Genomic DNA, 19,085 nt, shown 5'->3' on the forward strand with positions numbered 1-19,085 from the left:
ATATATATATAAAAGACTAGCCAAACAGCAGTTAAACAACGCACGGGAATATTTAAAACAGACATAAATGGGACAAAAAAGTGCATACGTGATGATACATGTAAATGTAATAATATAAAAGTTACAAACACACTTACATAGTTAGGAACAATTTCTGTCCAATTTCGTTTACAGCAAAATACTTTACAAAATAGTGCTACTGACATTAATCAAAGTCACACGTAACGTTTGAATATTTGAAGAACCAATCCATATTTTGAACAAGTATGCACATTCAGAATGCATACATAAGTCTAAAACTGCTATTTAACAGATTTAAAACAAGCGAGTAACACGAAAAACAAAACATCTAATTTTGATGTAAAAAAAAAGTGAAACTATAATGGTTTACACGCCATTAACCTTTGATAATGATTAAAATAATAATTCTAATCTATTATGATGATGTTTGTTGTGTTACTTCATGCCCTTACTCTTGGCCCCAGGAATAGTTTGTGGAAGTGGTTCCAGAGTCACGTATCATACGCAATGCGATTGGTGTTATATTGGCAACATGTTAAAATAATGATGACGGGGGACACAGTCTTCAATGCGGAGAAACGGCTGTAGCTAGTAATAACTAGTATTACTAATTTCTGTCAAAATTTTCTGTTTTACAAGTTTTATTTTTGTTTCGAGATAAATACAATCAGTCAATTAAGGGACAACATCAAAAGTTCAATGAAGGATAAAAAACTTAATTCGCATAGATTTTTCACTGACCCCCACACCCCTTCTTAACTTAATTTGGGAAAAATTGATTGACCAATAGGGAAATATGTAAAATCGATTTTAAATTAACAAAACTTGCAGCAGTGTTGAGTGTTTTCGAGATAAATACAATCAGTCAATTAAGGGACAACATATTCAGACTCTTTTTTCACTGACCCCCACACCCCTTCTTAACTTAATTTGGGAAAAATTGATTGACCAATAGGGAAATATGTAAAATCGATTTTAAACTAACAAAACTTGCAGCAGTGTTGACCCCCCCCCCCCCCCACATATATATATATGTGTGTGTTTTGAATAACTGTCATATATCTATAAATGTATATATATGTGTGTGTTTTGAATAAATGTCATATATTTATAATTCAGACTTAATATTATTAATATCATCATTGTCTTTTTTTAGTGTATTAATGCATGGATTCATTTTCTAAGATCCGTTTCCGGTGACTAAAAAGGTAAATAAATATTTAATAAAATTCGGAACAATTATACCCAAACATGCGCGACAACCCCTGCCTTGAGCAGGTTATCAATTTAACATTTTGTAATTCGTGACTATGTTATGTAGGTTTATCTTTACAATTCACAAGCAATTGTCATTACTCATGAAATAGATTTTCATTAAATCTTAAACTCTGAATTCTAATGAGGCATGATAAAGGCTCATTGAATAATGAATTTAAATTCACTTTCGTTACATGGTATGAACCTACAACGATTTAGTGGCGCACGATCCATGAAAATGCTTTACTATACACTTGATTCACTTTGAATTGGCCACCATGGAGAGGAGAAGTATACTATATATAAATATGCAATATCTTCACTTACTGACCTACCATACGGTAAAAATCAAATCAATTTTTCAACTGTCCCATTCTGATGAATTGGTGAGGCATTAAATTTGCAAGGTGAACAAGGTACGAATACAGTACACATGTGAGGGTATACCATCTGCGACGATATTCAGGAAATGATAGCATTGTAGAGTGTCGTAAGACCTAATATGTGTTACATTACATATACTGATCTCTTGTAGAGATTATACCGTGACATCGGCTCTTATGTTTAGATCAAAGTTTCCATTAAATGTTGACATAAAGGTCATTAAGATCGGAATAATTATATCTTTAAGTGCCAGTTGAATTTTAAATACAATTTCATAATGTGATAGTCATTAGCACCCTAAACGAACAAATATCATGCAAATGTATATTATAATTAACCAAGTTCTGTCCGCTAATTGGATGCAGTTGTATCGTAATGATTGCTTGTTTCTGTCAATTTTAACCTTTTGACACTTTTTCTTTTCACATGTGTGTTCTCGATTGGGATTGACACTTTAGAAGCAATATTGAAAATATATATATAGAGCAGCATTAGTGCCACAATTATCAATATATTCATGTGTTGTTACTTTTCTTGAACTTTTGTTAACAAAGACATTTACAGTCACAACTAAAACAGTCAATCCTACATATACGTATTTTACTGCTCTCATGTTTGTCAATAATAAAATATTGTTTTGCTATAATTTAAACACTTTTCGACATGAATATTTGCGAATTATTTGCATCTGAACTCTGAACAAGAGAAAAAGTATCAAAAGTGTAAATACAAAAATTATACATAAATCTGAAAAAGATTTACAATTGTCGTAGATGAATTGTAACATGTCTTCCATGAAGACTGATGAAGACAATTTGCTAATTAAAACTGACAAAATAATCTAAAACAATATATATGCTTTAATGTTTTATAATTAAAATTGTAGTTTTCATAAAAGCAAAAACATAAGAAAAGCATTATAACTGCTGCACAAATTTTGCCCCTCAAATATTTTACCATTTCAAACAGAAGTCATTAAAGATTTTTATGCATCAGTTATGTTTTTAGTTTAAAAGAATGTTTCCGTCTTTCCTTGTATGATATTCCAAAGCAAAGCCCTTTTCAAGTATACAATTATAAAACATTGTAAATTGTAAACAACTGTATTTCTCTAATACAAAATGACAATATTACAGAATAGAAAAACCTCACTAGAAGAATTACATGCAAGTATCGAAATTTCTATATATATTGAAAATCCATATGTATAACAAAGTTAAACTCAGTGAATCTAAAGGACAAAAAATAAATCAAAATCAGTCAGAAAATTAACGTCAGTACCAAGTCGGGAATATGACAGTTGTTGTCCATTGGTTTGATGTGTTTGAGCTTTTGATTTTGCTATTTGATTAGGGACTTTTCCTCGGTGTTCAGTATTTAATGTGATTTTACTTTTTATTGTCTTTGTTTTGGAACCACGATAGGTTTATATAAGGTTATGACATAGTCTTACATGTATAGATATTTAAAGATTTTACATTCAAATCATTTAACCAAATATATTAATTGTCATTATAGAACGGTAATAACTTGTTTCGTCACTTTTATAGGGGTCAGATATCTCAAAACTTCGATTTTTCTTTTTTAAATATTAAGGATTTTCTACCACAGAAAGAGACTACGGAAGCTGTATTTGGCGAAACCTTTTATAAAGCTCTTCAACTTCGTACTTTTTTAAAACAAATTATTACATTTTTGATCCGAGTTTCGCTGGTGACACTTTTGTAGCCGAAACGGACGTTTGGCGTATAAAACATTAATCCTGGTTTTTAAAATGTGTTTGTTAATATCAGCTATTATAAAATAAGCCAGTTAGATTGTATTATAAAATGTCATGTTTTCAAGACTGATACAAAATAATAGAATGTTACTTGAAGGGTTCAGGACCACAAACCAACACTTCAAGGGAACTGGTGTGTCTTTCATATACACACACTTAGATACATATATTAATAAAATAATGCCAACGATTTCAGGACGAACAAAACTTTTTTTATCAGGAATATTCTTCACCGCGTACGCTCAAGGCTGCTAAAGTCTTAGAAGAAACAAAATATATCAAAGAGTAAAATAGCAAAACTACCGAACTTAAAGGAATCAACAAAACGGAACAACTGGTTTTAAATTGTAAAACCAAAAGTTAATATATATAACATATGATCACATATTTATCGTTTCGTTATATTTGTTAGCAATTTTGAAGTTATTCGCTTTCATATGTGTTATAGTTTGTGTTGGGTTTGTTTTATCATGCCATTGTCAGTTTTATATGTGGTTATTGTTAAGTCTATATCATAAGAATTTAAACTATATTTGTTTTTAAACTGGAGTTGTTGCCCTTTATTTACGTCTTTGTCAAATACAATGTACGTGTTAGAGATAATATAGTTAAGTAAAATCCAATTGGCGTTCTTTAATAAAAGCTTAATAATCTTAATGCATTATTTGTATAGTTTTCTACAAGGAAGCATTCTGATCTAGGTTAATATCAAATCCTACGGAAATGTACTGAAAAATAACAATATTAAGAGGTATTAAATCAAAAGAAAAAAAATGAATAAAATAAACGGGAACTAAAGCTTAAAAAGTACATGTTTTTACCATATTGATCAGTTTCGAACTATCTGTAATCATTTCCATTGAGAAATAGAAGCATTGTTCACACAGAAATTATTATAAGTTAGCCAGCTGACCTCTTCAGACGTAAACATGTACAACCGCAGACGTTTGATTTCAGAATTTATGACAAATGCTAAGTACACGCTGACTATATATATTATTTATTTGTTTTCAATATGTTGATTTTTTTCAATATTTTTTGTTCTGTTTACACTTAAGAAATAAAATGCCGTTAATTGTATGTACACTAGGCTATAAAGGTTATTAATTCGGGATACAATTCGGCGTATTTTTTCTAAAATTGACCACGAGCTACAACATGCTTCACTAATAAAGAAGTGACCAGTTTCTAATTGACAACATATTTATTGATATTGGAGGAAGCATTTTTCATCAGAAACTACAAACACAGCTTCATCCATCTGATGTTTAGTTATATACCTCGAGTTGAACTTAAGCTATTACATGTATTACAGTACCAAACAAACAAAACGACTTCTGAATAGATTGCTTAAGTTATCTTATGAGGAATGTACCAAATTCTACCGCGTATCGATTATACATATCTCAACTGATACAATAATGGTGGATTTGCAGCTGCTACTGAGACTTTATAAAACGTTATCCTATACTGATGTTATCTAATTGTTCGTTTCTGTGTATGTTGCATTGTTGTTTGTTTTATTGTTGCGCCTCAATGTTCTGTTGTTTTGTTGTTTCCCACTTATAGTTGTTGTAGTACCCTCAATTTTAGATTGTAACCCGGATTTGTTTTCTTTCAATCAATTTATGACTTTTTGACTTTCCACGGTTTTTGTGTATCTATAATGCTTGTTTTTGGCTTTTGACGTTCGAGGTGCGAGTTGATTCAGTGGTGCGATTTGTATACCCTTGTATTTGTATTTTACTTAGTTTATACTTAATCGAGAAAGTGAACATGTTTTAATTAACTGTACAAACAACTACAAAAACGTTTTTGATAGGGTTTTTGTAATGTTTATTTGCATGTTTGGTAGTTTGTCCATTGCATAACGAGTTGTATATACATTATGTACACAGCCATGTATCACCATCATTGATGGCGATCCGATGGATACATCTGTTGTAGGGTTGTCACTGACTCAGACGTACTTATAAATATAATTATTTTCTGTGACTTTATCTTACATTAATTTGTAGGATCCTTTACTATAGATAATTTAGCTGATCTGTAACAATAACATCTCCATGCCTTATATATCATGTACTGCAGTACGCCGCTAGATTAAAACTGACGTGGAAAGGTAACACACGGCCAGCGAAAGCTCTTTTTATGAGAGCCCAGGTGGTCGTGTGGTCTAGCGGGACGGCTGCAGTGCAGGCGATTTGGTGTCACGATATCACAGTAGCATGGGTTCGAATCCCGGCGAGGGAAGAACCAAAAATTTGCGAAAGCAAATTTATAGATCTAACATTGTTGGGTTGATGTTTAGACGAGTTGTATATATATATATATATATATATATATATATATATATATATATATATATATATATAATTATGATGTATGGTTACACATGTTTCGCTGAACCAATTAGTTCGTCAGAAAATGGTGTTAACAAGTGATATGTGACGGTTGTTCCAACAATTCCGTTGGTTGATTTAGTCGAGCGTTTTGTTTTATCAGATGTTATGACTTTCCCCTTTTTAAATTTAACTTGTAGTTACATTCGTTATCTTTTAATACATTTTTTATCTTTTAATTATTTTCATATTTCATACTTTGTTTCATCTGGTTAAACAAAATTGTACTGCAATGCATACAATTTTTCTTTTGAAGGTTTAATATTAAAACTTATAAAAAGTGCATTTCTATAATCAAATTAACAGGTGTGGCAAAAAGTAAGAATCTGACGATTCAACCTACCACACAGGTAGAAATTAAGGTGTTTAACGAGTCAATTGGTTAAATACATTTATTTTATTAAATAAGTGAAATCAATTGTGAATATTTGATACAAAATGATATTGTACCTAATAGAAGCGTTTCCCAACGTTTGAAGTTGTTTAGAAATTTAATATGAACATCATTTAAAAACTCGTTTTGGGTTATGTCCCTTTTTAGGACCAAAACGCATGATCACATCTGAGTCTGTTATACTCTTTTACCATTTAATGTTGCCATTATTTTGAATTTAATTTCAGTTTTGTCTTCTTTAGCCCGGAATTGTTATGGTGAATAGAATTTTGTTTTGTCATACTGTACTGTATTCACATCTACATATACTTCAAATTTGAATTTTTACCATAACATACAAAAATAAAGTAATGGGATGACTTTCTAAATAGTTTGAAGATTTATCACGGATAAAGGATTTTATAGCATATAAATATAAATAAGTTTTAAGTACAATAGCGGTGTCAATGGCCGAGCAAATAAGAAAAATGTCGAAAAGGAAGTTATAGGAATTACAAATAAACTGCATTAGTTTTGATAGTTATCAAAGGTAACAGGCTTATAATTTGATACGCTAGACACGCGTTTCGTCTACATAAGACTCATCGGTGACGCTTAGATCAAAAACGTTAGAAAGATAAACAAGTACAAAGTTGAAGAGCATTGATGGCCTTAAATTCCAAAAAGTTGTGCCAAAAAAGACTTAGGTAATCTATGCATGGGATAAGAAAATTCTTAGTGTTTTGAATAATTCACACTTTTGTGAACAATACATTTATACAAATTACTATATAATTGATATAAAGTCAACACTGCAGTGCCGACTACTTTAAATGTTCAATACAGAGTATCAAGAATTACAAAATACGAAAAAGAAGTATGACTGATCTCGTTTATGTAATAAAATAAACACTGTCAAATTTTAAATAGTCAATGATAAAATGTTTCGAATAACCTTTGGAATATTATAAGATAAACGCTACAAAGAACATTAATTATTAAGCAAAACGGAACCCACCAAAAAGACCAGCTTAAATGCTCCTGAATTATTAGCAGTCTGCATTTTGGAACTTGTGGACTGTTTCTATATATATAAAACCATTTCAATAGTAAAATCGAAACTTCTTTTGTTTTAAAGTGTAAAGGTCAATCTAATTGCCTAGATGCTGAAGACTTTATGGTGTTTCTTCATGCGAGAGAGTACCAATCATGTGTAAATCATTATTAGAATTCACAGCTTATTTTAAACTTCTGTTATATGAAAATAAGGAAACGTTTCCGATTTTGGTCCTTTTTTAAGGGCTATTTAAAAAAAAAGTCAACTTTAAACTCAGAAACACTTTAAACTTTAAAATCAGGTAACGTTTTTTTCATATTTAAAAACGTTCAAAATTTAAAATAAATAATGTATACAACGTATTTACAAATTCGTTTGTTGATTAAGCACACATTTTTTTTTAAAGATTTGGAAATCATTTTAATTGGTTCAGCGACCGTATTCTCTCAGTAATCAAATGCATGACAAAAACAAAAGTAGAAAACAAACATAAAAATGTTGTCAATCAAGTGTTTATATCTGTTGGATGCTACATTAATTGTAAGTCATTCATCTGAAAGCAATGTATTTGCATCACCGTTGGCAATAACTTTAAAAAAAATTCAGTTGGACTCATTCTCGAACCTTTTTTAACACTAGGAAACTAATTTTTGAACTGATGTCCATTCTGATTTCAAAATTAACATTTAAATACCTCTACATACGCTCCGGACCACAAATGGTAATCCCTGTTTCATTGGGCTTTTTGTTCTCAGTTTTTAGTTTCATATGTTGGGTTTTGTGTACTGCTATTTGTATTTTCATACATAGTTATGACGGAAACCTACTTTTAATATCTTCAATTTACAAGATTACCGGTCATAATCAGGAATTGGTTGACATTTTAACTGAATGTGGATTCGCAGTTTATGCACGCATAGCAGAAAACTCCATTGACGACCCACTCTTTCTCCTTAATTATTTGGAGTTCAAGCGATTCCTTAAGTGTTTTTTTTTTCAACCTTCAATTGTATCTTTTCAATGGATGTATGAGATTTGAACATACGTACAGTTACCTTTCGTTTTGATGCTGGTAAACAATTTCAGAATTGTTATTATTGATGTCATCTTAAAACGACAGCACAGACGTTTATTTAGTCTCAAATCCGTTTTGTCGACCTTCATCATTTATTTTTTGCCTATTTAAAATCCACATCATCGTACTAGAAAACTAGAAAACGGCATTTTTTTCTACCATAATCGACAATACCTAAAATTTCCTATATTATTTTTTTTATATAGACATTTAAGTCATTTTTTCTATTGAACTTGTTTTTAATGTCAATAAAAGGTAGAAAGCCTTTTCAAATAATTCTCTTAAGAAATCCCATGTGTTTCAAAATTTATAATGTAAATATATATAATATATATAATGCTGTTGTTCATTAATACATAAATAGATATGGGATACTTCTTATATGTTTAACGACAGCGCCTCAGTGTTTACATCCTTGACCTAAGTAGGGCACACACACTTTTCCCAAGTGATGTAAACTATTTCTTTAAATTACTTACAGTGTATGAATAAAATATGCAAATAGCGCAACTAAACATTTTCCGGAAAATAATAAGTACTTCAAGTACGTATATACTAAGATACCAAACTGTCTAAAATAGTGCATAAAACATAGATAACAATCCTGTACTGTTAATGTTAAGTTCACTAAATAATTCACTTACAGGTAATACTACTTAGTGGTTTCGATGAGTGGTTACAATTCTTATATTCAAATGATCGTGAAATTAAGGATACCGAAGGGATGAAAATGTATGCAACTCTCATAGAAGAGAGAAGTTTAGCTAGCCATTAAACCAAGTTTAAACCACCATTTCCTACATAAAGAAATGCCTGTAACGAAATATATAACGATTGTTTTCCATTCGATTGATATGTTTGCGTTTTTGACTTTCCGTTTAGATTTTGTTTGGAGTTCGGTATGCTATTTTATGTTTTACAATCAATTATATATCTGACTCATGACCATAACTCATTACTAAGAATAGAATAACATGATGTTTTAGTTTTCTTATCGAGAACTTGTTAATCTTTAGTTGCGACATACCTAAATATGTAGAAGCATGTGTTTTAAGCGTATCTTAAATTGACACGATTCCTTAACTGTTATCCAAAAAGGATGTAAGTAATTTATTTGTAAATAAATGTGAAGTTACAGAGCATCAAGGACCTAAATAAGTCTGCCAAATACAGCAAAAGTATATTCATGGGGAGAACATTCTTCATTTTCGAAAAATTTGAAGTCTTGTAAAAAAGTTTTAAACAAGTCAACATTATAACGATATCATTGGTAGCTTGTGTCAACACAAAAGTTTTAACCCTTTAAGTGATATCAGCAGAATCGTCATTGAGTCAATAAAGACAATATTTATCTAGAACAGCTTTAATATAAATATATTTTATGGAAGGAAGGAACTGACTAATGTATTTGATTTTGAACTCGACGGCTGTAATATTCTGATATTGTATGAACCATTTTGAAAACAGTTTCCACCACACTGTTAATATATTAGCGTTATTTGCAAACATAAATTCGACATACATACCAGGAACAAAATGTGTACAACAGACGCGCGTTTAACGCTCTTCATAAACGCTGGTTTCAGAAATGTAAAGAAAAAAGAAATATAGTATTGCTTAGGTATTAACTAGACATAACTAAATGTAAATTAGTCTTTAGTTTTCTATATATTGTTGTATGGACTTGTTTGTTATTTCATCGTCTTTCGGTTTTTTGCCATGGCGTTATCACTTTTTTCAACTTATGAGCTTTAAATGGTGGTATGTATCTTCTGCCTCCTCTATTGACATGTAACATACACCAGTCATGGTATTTGAACCAGGTATCATGTATTTTTATGACACACAATCAATATATATCAATTAATATTAACCTTATAATTAAAAGTCACAATCACAATGTCTAAATAAAAACGTAATTTAAAAACGATTATCATGGAAATATTTTACAAAACATTTAAAGCATTTTACTGACACAAAATTTCTAAAGAGTAGGTTTTCCGATTCTAAATGTCCCAATCAGTGATAATTGATAAATTACGCATTTAGTAAAACTAAATTTTAGTAAACCTATTTGACCTAAACAAAATTGAACAAAAGATTGTAAGAACTAACTATAAAACCGTGTAAAGTTTTCCCAATTACTTCCGGAACCCTTCGATGCTATAATTAAGTCTTCGAACAACTAGAATGCATGAAGAAATTTCTATAGAAAATCTAATAATCGGTCATGTCGAGATTTACGAAAAAGTTGACGGACCAAAACATGGAATATTCAACATCAATTTCTCAATAAACCCCTTTTATTATGCTTTTTAGTCAGTTCTGTTTTTATTGCAGCCTTTGAGTTCATTAATTCAAGCCCACGGTTCCGCCATTCGAACTCAGGCTGTGTACAAATATCGCTATTTCCCCTCAATTACGAAGATAATTGAGCGATGAGTGCCAATCTCAAACTCGTTTTGAATACAAATTTATTTTATAGACACAAACCATTAGAAAGTATTAATGGCTTCCACAAAAACTGATCGAACAGAAAATGCTATAAAAGCTGAAAAGCGTAAAGACAAGAGGACCATAAAACCATGACGAAAATATGCAACTTCATTACCAAATCGTTAGCAAATACTCTAATTCATTTATGTATGGTAGAATTATGTATAAACACATTGCCAAGCAGTCCTTTTATAACCGATTATTAAATTAGTGTTGATAACAGGCTAATGCAAATCCGCAGATAATAGCATTTGCCTTTTTGTAAAAAAGCAGTTAATTTTGTCATTATATCGAATATTTAACAGACTGGAATAAGGATTATGGCAATAACAGGCACTTTTAAGCGTTTCAAAATATGTACAAGATTTAATTGGTTTGTTAAATTTTAAAGAGTTGTTACCGTGCGATCTACGGTCCAAAGTCATCAGTGTGAAATTAAATGACTTCTTAGATATTATTACAGTTTGAAAGATACATTTAACTTTACATTAATTATTTATTCCTGCAAAATTGCTTTTAAAAGAAGCACGATGTTCCACAGATTTTACAGAAGATACGCATAAACCATAACTTATTGTTGTCTTTTTTAGTTCTGAGAAATTTAGCAATTAGTATATGATATTCATTATTGAGTTAATGTCAATATGTACTCGTATTGTTATTGACTAAAATGATAACAACACTATACAAATGTTATGAATTCGAAGCGCTTTTCTGGAGTTACCTTTATTAGAAACGCCTGAACTCGAATGTTTGAAAGCCTAGTTTGTATAAGACCAAGACTAGCTTTATGACAACAAGAGGGATAAAGAAAATAGCAAAATCCATCAAAGGTCTTAATTGCCCGAGGGAGTTGAAACTTTAGTTTAATCGTAATAATTTTCGAAAATGTATTTAAAATATCTAAATTTTAACAATAACGATAAATTCAAGAATCCTATTTACTGCTTTGTTAATTTAAATCGAATGTCTCTGTCCAAAAGCAAGGCATATCTTCTATGCGTTATTTTGTTTATACACCTTTATGAGTTTGATTGTCCCTCTTGTATCTTTCGCCCCTCTTTTAAAACCATCCTTCTTGGATACTTAATATTTCATGTATAATCAAACACTACCGGTACTAATTTTTCGGCACTAAATACGCATTTCGTCAATAAATGTATTTATTGATGCTCAAGGCAAAAATATTTAAAAATAAAATAAAAAAAAAGATATATGAAGAGCTTATAAAACAAAACTGACAAAAGGGTATTTTCAAAGTTAGGAAAGAAATCAGAACTTTGCGTGTGGGAGACATACTTCTTAATTTAAAACAAAATCCCAAATTATGTACCATCAAATTGTAATAATACAAAATCAGTATGTTCCCACTAATGCAGGAGGTTTTAGTACTTGACTGGTGATACCCTCGAATACTATGATTTAAACAGTAGAGGTATTGGTAACTGATAGCCCGTCAGCTCTGATGTTTGGAAATTAAATTCCTCAGGTATTGTAATTTGTGTTGACTCCTATCTTAATTGACAAGGATTGTAGGTTCTATCTTAATTGACAAGGATTGTAGGTTCTATTTTAATTGACAAGGATTGTAGGATCTATTTTAATTGACAAGGATTGTAGGTTCTATTTTAATTGACAAGGATTGTAGGTCCTATTTTAATTGACAAGGATTGTAGGTTCTATTTTAATTGACAAGGATTGTAGGTTTTCATGCCGCAGGTTGATGGTTGTCAGAGCATCCTATACCTTTCAAAGCCGGCATGAAAACTCACGGGCGCGTTAAACACAACATACAAAGAAACAAACTGGTTCCCGGTTTTGCAATCAGTTAAAAGTTTCGTCTAGTTTTAAACAATTGAAAATAATAGTACTAGCAGGCTATGTTGTTAATAGTACTAGTATTTCCACATCAATTGGCTTTGTTTACCAACCTTAATGTGTTGACTTTATATTCGAGTATAATTCCATTTGTTTTTGTCCCTTTATATTTTAACTTTCAGCTGGAGTGAAATTAAAGTCACAACAATATCGAATGTTGAGGAAAATTCAAAATGAAAAGTCCCTTATGTTTGTCGTTTTCTTTTGTAGCCATAGTATTGTCAGTTTATATTGGATTTATTGGTTTGAATGTCCTTCTGGTATCTTTTGTCTCTCTTGCTGTATATATGATATAGGGAAATATTTTTTGTTTGAATGCAAGAACCTGACATAACTGATTTAAGGTGAAGTAAAACAACTATTCACTGACTGGACAGTTGTGGCGGTAAATGCTATACAAGTGAAAAAGTTTTTATTAGTTCTTATTAGTCTATTTTCAATTGGGTTTACATTCTCCTCAATGCATTGTCATATTGGTAACCCGCGAATTCATGGAAGTATATTTGGCCCATTATCATTACTTCGTTGCACTAACTTAAATGAAAACTGTTCAGTCTAATATTTTTGCTTATTCGCTTATTCTTTTTATGCATTATACATAAACATGTGACTTGCTAATTGTTAAAGCCCATACGATGATGTAGATTTAAACACATAAATTTCGCATGATGTGATGGACACTTTTCTCATTGACACTCGCTTTATATTTTGTTTTATGTAATTCTTTTATTTGCATATTCTGCATATACAAACCATACTGCTGGTGGGAATATTCACATGTTTACTATTTCTCGTTTATAAGTCACAAGCCTCGCATACCTTTTGACTGAATCTTACCCTTTCACAAAACCTATCAGTTAACCAGTATTAAGCATATGCTACTACCTATAATAACTCTGTAAATGAGTTATAAAATTATTCTATTGTCAGGTACTAATTTCATCAACCATGCGACAAATGTTTCCTGTGTGATATGGATATTTCCCTTTCACCTTTTCAATAATGTACTGAATGAACCCCAATTCAGTACTTATTGCAATTAAAATATAGTTTGTTCTGTTATAAGTTAATATTATTTCTCATATTTGTCATAAAAAGTCAATCACGAGTATAAATGGACAATTTTCTATAAAAATCGAATTTAGACGAAGTACGGAATATCTTGGCTATATGTCATAACGATGGTATTTATTAATTTGTTGTGTATACTGAAAATTATTACAACGCCACATTTTCAATTAGCATCTTTTGAGTTATATAAAAACCGTTTGGGAAAATTGTTCGAAGAAAGTTAACCAGTATAGAATGTTTCCATGGAACCAAGGCTTCTGTTTTCATCGAAGGTTGACTTCTTAAAATAACATCATCTCCAAATAAACTCATCATAGATACCAGGACTAAATTTAGAATATACGTCAGACGCGCGTTTCGTCTACAAAAGACTCATCAGTGACGCTCGAATCCCAAAAAGTTAAAAATGCCAAATAAAGTACGAAGTTGAAGAGCATTGAGGACCAAAACTCCTAAACGTTTTCCAAAATACAGCTAAGGTAATCTATGCCTGAGGTAGAAAAGCCTTAGTATTTCAAATAATTCAAAAATTTGTAAACAGTAAATTTATAAATATAACCAGATCAATGAGAAAACACCTTTCTTTGACACAGTATTACACCATTTCCATCCCATTCTCCAATACCTTAAAACGATACGAATTTTTCGCGACATGTTAAAGATATATTACGCTTCACAATTTAAATATTTTTTTTTATCTTAAATGATATTACTTATTCCTTACAAAGTCTCTCAAGACATCAACTGATTACACAAAAATAAAACATAATCATTCAACAGATTCAAAGATTGTTAAATGATTAGGCATAGTAAAATCAAAAAGGTAATTATCAATAATTCAAAAGAAAATATTTTCCATAAATGGTTCTGGAAACCATATAACTAATTTTCGCAGATCACTGGCTACTAAGGTTTTATACGCGAAATTACATAAAACTTGTAATCAATTCCGACATATATAAGTATTCAACTTTGTAACTTTTTTTATCTGAACGTTACTGATGAGTCTTATGTAGACGAAATGCGCGTCTGACGTATAAAATTATGATCCTGATACATTTGATAACTATAACTATAAATAGATTAGATATCAAGACAAATTGAAGGTTTCTTTCAACAGATCTATGTTGGTTTTTAACATCTTAATCGATGATATTTGGTTTGAATTGTTGATTGAAGTACACCTATCTGTGAGTGAAATACCTATGTGTGAATGAATATGATCGAGCTTAATGTGTCAGTTGCAATACATTATATTCTGGGGACAAACAGTCAACTATTTCTTAAGACTTTCGAGAATCATCATTGTTGTCATTTATTAATTTTCGGAGTCAATTGTAGACAAATCCTAGAAACATGTATAATGTTGCTGTAAAAAGTTAAATGACAAAAATACTCAACTCAGAGGAAAATCAAATCGGAAAGTCTCTAATCACATGGCAAAATAAAATGAAAAAATACATCACAAACGAATGGACAAGAACTGTCATATTCCTGTCTTGGTTCAGGCATTTTCAAATGTAACAAATGGTCGATAAAACCTGGTTTTATAGCGTTAATCGTATCACTTTGTTGACAGTTCCATCAAATTCCATTATATTTACAATGATGCGTATAAACAGACATCATAAATAAAATAAACAAGTATAGAAAGGAGTTGTGGCTACTACCCGTATAAGGGACAGTAAAATGGCCGAATTTTGCCGTCTTTACCCATGCAGCTTTAAATTTCTTCAGTATATATTGGTTTACATGGCGTTTGTTTAGAATCAATAAATTCGTTCTACTATTGCTTTCTTAAGTTCTTTTAACATACATCTGCACTAGAGTTATATGCTTAAATGTTTTGAACAAAAAAGGTTACAGGATTAAGTTTGTTTGCTATTCGGAACAAAAGATAAAATGAATCATTTATTCAGAAATTGTATACAACGTTTTGGTATGCATAAAGCACCAACCCTTAAATTGAAGATAAAAAAGACCAAGGCCAATGATAAAGTGTAACTTTCACACACAACCTGTTTACTCTACCCTGAACTCTTTGATCGATTCAAAATGATAACTCAAACTCTAATGTTTAATTCATCTAATAGAAAGAAGTTTGAGATGCAATAAATATGAGAAGTTCTACTCCCCATTGCCTACAACTTGAATCCATGTTTGAAGTAATAACTGAGTTTTCCGTGTTCAGTGTTCTTAATACTATGGATACTCTGATCCCAGGTATAGATAACCTTTGCCGTTTTAGGCACAACATTGTAGAACTTTGGGTCATCAATGTTTTTTAACTTTGTACTTGTTTGGTTTTCTTTACTATTTTGATCTGATTTTCACTGGTGAGTCTTATGTAGACGAAACGCACGTATGGTGTATTAAATGATAAGCCTGGTACATTTGATAACTATTAGCATTTTGAAATGTCCTCCTGTAATGTTTATTTGTGTATTTCTCTGTCCTGATTGTTCTTGCATTTATTTGTACTGTATTCCTGTCACGTAATGTTGTCATTTAAGTGTTATATTTAACATTGCCATAAAAGCTCGCGGTTTGGCTAGTCGAAACCAGGTTCAAACCACCATTTATGTCTTAAAATGCCCTTTACCAAGTTAGGAAAATTGCAGTTGTTATCTTATAGTTCGTTTCTGTGTAAACATTGTCCTTTTTTTTTTGTTACACTTCAGTGTTTCTGTTGTTTCGTTGTTTTCCTCTTATAGTTGATGTATTTATAAAACCAGGTTTAATCCACCATTTTCTACATTTAAAATTGTATATACCAAGTCAGGAATATGATAGTTGTGGTCCTTTCGTTTTTGATGTGTTTTGTCATTTGATTTTGCCATGTGATTAGGGACTTTCCGATTTGATTTTCCTCTGAGTTCAGTATTTTTGTGATTTTACTTTTTACCTCAGTTTTAGTTTGTAACCCAGATTTGTTTTCTCTCAATCGATTTATGAATGTCGAAAAGCGGTATACTACTGTTGCCTTTATTTAACTTTGTTTGACCACACCACCTACCATTGGACTGTATGTATCACGTGGTGCATATTCATTGTTTTGAATTCCTTTGATATGTCATTGGTGCTGACAGGCAGGAGCAAGGGTTCACAATTGTTAAGATTAATTAATCATTTTGAAAATTGACGTCAGCAAAAGGTCACACACGTTAAGCGGGAACGTGTTCAGGGTCAACTAACAATAGCATATGAAAATAATATCTGTTGCAAAGGGTACTTAAACTATCTTACCAAAAAGAAAATCTCTGTGTGAATATTAATGGAAAAGAAATTATCAATCTACATTTTCATTTCATTAGTTCAAATGTTTAACCCGCTGCGTCACACATGTCAAAGCACAGGCATTAAATGTTGATGTTTTTCAAACTCCAAATTTGAATAGACTAGTAGAATCGGCAGGTTAAACTTCTCCGTGTGTTCAAGAATCATCAGTTTGTCTCAACTAATTATAAAAAGCAACAGTAGATACCATAAAGATCCAGTTTTATAATCCGTTATAATACAATTCAGATTGATTACAGGGAAAATGTTTCCAAAAAATATAAGATACTGAAGTATGGTAATTATTTAAAATTACATAATACTCATTCATATAAAGGACATAATGGTTTTCATAACAAAATGGCCTGAAGTACATACATACTGAATGATGGGTAATATGAAGGATGTGTCCTCCTCGCGCCCTAGAATCTAAACAAACAATGCTGAAATTATTTTTGAAATTGGTTTAACAAATTAGCATGTGACAAGCAAAAGTAAAAAAAAACAAAAATACCAAACTTCTAGTAAAATCCAAAACGAATTACCGTATTCAAATGGCAAAATCGAAAGCTCAAACACATCAAACGAATGGATAACAACTGTCGTATTCCTGACTTGGTAAGAAAATAAGTTGCTTAAATTTTCTTCATTTTGACTGTTTTTTTTTAATGTTTGGAAATTTTTTGATTAGCAATCATACCACACCACCTTGATTTATATATATATATATTAAAGGCAAACTGGTAGTTCAAAGATTTAAAGGGATGGGTGGCATTTGTCTAAACAAGTAGAGATCCGCAAATTACAAATATATCTAGACATTTTAAGGATGTATACCATTATGCAAACGTCTGAACTTGTTTATTCACCAGAAATCCTCATTTATGACAACTTGTAGTTTTCTTTGATTCCCATGTTTAAATTCAGCGAATTAAGTTAATTTAAACTACACTACATTTGTTTGTATTTAACATTTAACATAAATCATAATTTCGCGTGAGAACGCTCCTGTTAATGCAAAAAAAGGTACGACACAGCTGTGCGGATTTCAAATAATTTGATTACTATTTTATTAATTGAATAAAAAATAAATACCCATATCTTGTACATTTAAGTTGTATCTAGTTCCATTAGCATAACAACAAAAGATATTAGAACCTTCGTCAGATATATTAACCTAAAGTTACCCTTACGCATGCTTTCTACTGCTAATTATTTCGTTCTGCATGTCAGAGTCACAATCCATATTAAATACGTAAGAATGAAATAGATAATATTTTTGAAATACATTTAAATAGATATTCATTTATTGTATAGTTTTATATACAGCAAAGATCATGTTTAAATATCTAAAACGATATCAAAAGTCTAAGATGGCTTAACTTCTAAAAGTAAAATTTGTGAACCGTTTCAAAAAGAATTGTTCGGATATATCCATTTCGTTTTTCCATTACATATTTGATAAAGTAATACAAGTTTTTTACACTATGGACACTGTGCTACCGCTGATTTTCACTGTTTGAGTTTTATTTTTCTATTAAGTCTCTTTTTGTTCGTCTAAAATGTTAATGAAAATGATACTCTTAATTTATTCATGGACATGAAAACGAAGAGAACGATTTGAAAATTGAAAATCGACGTGAATCGTGTCATTGGAGTTAAATAAACAAATCTTACAAATTTTGGTATAAAATGAGTTTATTTAAGTAATACAACCATTTAAAGTGATTAGCTTCCTCATTGAATCCGTCCATATAATATCTCCATTCACGTCTTACGCTGATACTCGTCACAAAAAGTCGTTTATACCAGTAGAAAGGATTATACAAGTTAATAGACACTGGCATCTTTTGAAGTGTCACTTTAAAGCTGGTATTGACTAGGGTTTTGGTATGGGAAAATCAGATCTTAATTTAGATTAGACAGTTTAATAAGTTGAATGTTGTTATTTGGGTGATATCATGTTATGGTGCACGTGCATCTTACAAGATATTATTAGATTGACGGTTGATCTG

This window comes from Mytilus galloprovincialis, chromosome 2 (assembly GCF_965363235.1).
Source record: "Mytilus galloprovincialis chromosome 2, xbMytGall1.hap1.1, whole genome shotgun sequence".
NCBI lineage: Eukaryota > Metazoa > Mollusca > Bivalvia > Mytilida > Mytilidae > Mytilus > Mytilus galloprovincialis.